Here is a 2,289-nt window from a genome sequence, read left to right on the forward strand (position 1 = left end):
CTGACTGTATTATTGTATTATCTCTCATGCTCTCGATGACTTTAATATAATACTTATATATCTCAACCATACAATTGTGCATTACTGAACCCAGAAGTAGTATTACTGAATCCGAGTAGTAGCAATAGGCGTATTAGCGGTGGGGGCTGGTCCCCTACCTCCCTCCATCAGCGTCAGTTTTTAATTTAATACTACACTTGGGCGGGTTTGATCTCTCTGGTGTCTCATACAATGAAACAGACAACTACTATCCTGGGAGGCATGCAAGCCCCCTGATAGCAGATAACAACCTACCGTCATAGGGAGGGGTTGCAACATAGGCAATACAAGCAATAGGAGGGGCCTGGCCTAGGAGTGAACACGCAATAGTAAAGGGAGGGAATAGGGAAGCATGTGTGGCAAGATGGGTGGACCCTGGGCTCAATATGGTAGCCTAAGCTTAGTCATCCTAGAGTGGTCCCGGGCTTGCCTTCAGGCACTCCTTCAAGGGAACAATATCAGAAGGGAGTGGGCCCTATTTGTTGTGGGATGAACAGTGGTGTCTGCTTGGTCTAGACAGCTGATAACTCTCAGGGAGAATGACTCCAAATCGACTCTTGATGACCTCCAAGTATACAGTCATTCTCAAGCAGCTAAGTCTGGCATATATTTGGGGGAGACAGCTTGAGAGAAATCCTTCTGTTTCCCACACCCCCAGAAGAATTTATGTCAGAGGATGGCACTGAATCTGCAGCTCCTGGGGAGGGGAATGTCTGATCAGAGCACACTGAAGCAGATGAAGGGGAAGGAGGAGAGAGTGGAGCACATCCTGGCCCACCAGGCCTTGAGGATGATGTTTCCACTCAGAGCAGCCAGTCACAGAGAGGACCACATGGCCGGCCCCACTATGAGACACGACATCCCTCACTGACCCATAGCCCTACAGGGGACAACACCAGAGACACAGTGTGGGAATTGCACCTGATCTTTTCCTGCCACACCGAGGCAAAACACTAAGGGGGTGCAACAGAACAGTAAGGGAATGGAGTAGTGAGGTCCCCAGGGAATGTCAAAGGTGGACTTTGGGGCCAGGGCTTGGTGCCCCAACAGACTCGACTGGAAAACATTCCTAAAGGCCCACAAACAGTCCTTGAACAAACTACAAGCTTTCTTGTTGCATTTTCTTTTGTTGTTTTTTGTCATTGGTTTGTTGTTGTTTTGTTTTGTTTTATATTGTTGCTCGGTTTTGCTCTATCTTGTTTTGTGCATGTTATTATCTCTGCAGGTCTGTGTAAATAAGACAGGCTGGATGAACAATCTGGAGGAGAAAACAACGAGACCGACGGTTCCAGGGGGGACATGGGAGACGGGGAAGTGGGGGGAAAGGTAGTGGTGTTAACAAACCCAGGGACAAGGGAACAACAAGTGATCCAAATTGGTGGTGAGGAGAATGTAGGAGGCTTGGTAGGGTGTGATCAGGGGTAATGTAACCAAGAGGAATTACTGAAACCCAAATGAAGACTGAGCATGATAGTGGGACAAGAGGAAAGTCAAAGGAAAGAGCTAGGTGGCAAAGGGCATTTATAGAGGTCTAAATAAAGGCATGTACATATGTAAATATATTTATATATGAGGATGGGGAAATAGATCTATGCGCATATATTCATAGGTTTAGTGTAAAGGTAGCAGATGGACATTGGGCCTCCACTCAAGTACTCCCTCGATGTAAGAATACTTTGTTCTATTAAACTGGCATTCCATGATGCTCACCTTCCCGACATAATCACTGAAGACAAAGCAGGTGAATAAGCAAATGTGGTGAAGAAAGCTGATGGTGTCCGGCTCTCAAGAGATATAGCATCTCAGGTCTTAAATTCTTGAAGGTAAACAAGCAGCCATCTAGCTCAGAAGCAACAAAGCCCACATGGAAGAAGCACACCAGCCTGCATGATCATGAGGTGCTGAAGGGATCAGTTATCAGGCATCAAAGAACAAAAACTCATATCATTGTGTGCTCACCTCCCTGATACGGTTTCTGAAGACAAATGGGTGCATAAGATAATGTGGCGAAGAAAGCTGATGGTGCTGAGCTATCAAAAGATATAGTGTCTGGGGTCTTAAAGGCTTTAAGGTAAACAAGCGGCCATCTAGCTCAGAAGCAATAAAGCCCACATGGAAGAAGCACACCAGCCTGTGCGATCACGAGGTGTCGAAGGGATCAGGTATCATAAGAACAAAAAGTTATATCATTGTGAATGAGGGGGGAGTGCGGAGTGGATACCCAAAGCCCATTTGTAGGCCACTGGACAT

Source organism: Echinops telfairi, unplaced genomic scaffold, assembly GCF_000313985.2.
Source record: "Echinops telfairi isolate 266 unplaced genomic scaffold, ASM31398v2 ScPeMD7_42;HRSCAF=159, whole genome shotgun sequence".
In the NCBI taxonomy this organism is placed as follows: Eukaryota; Metazoa; Chordata; class Mammalia; order Afrosoricida; family Tenrecidae; genus Echinops; species Echinops telfairi.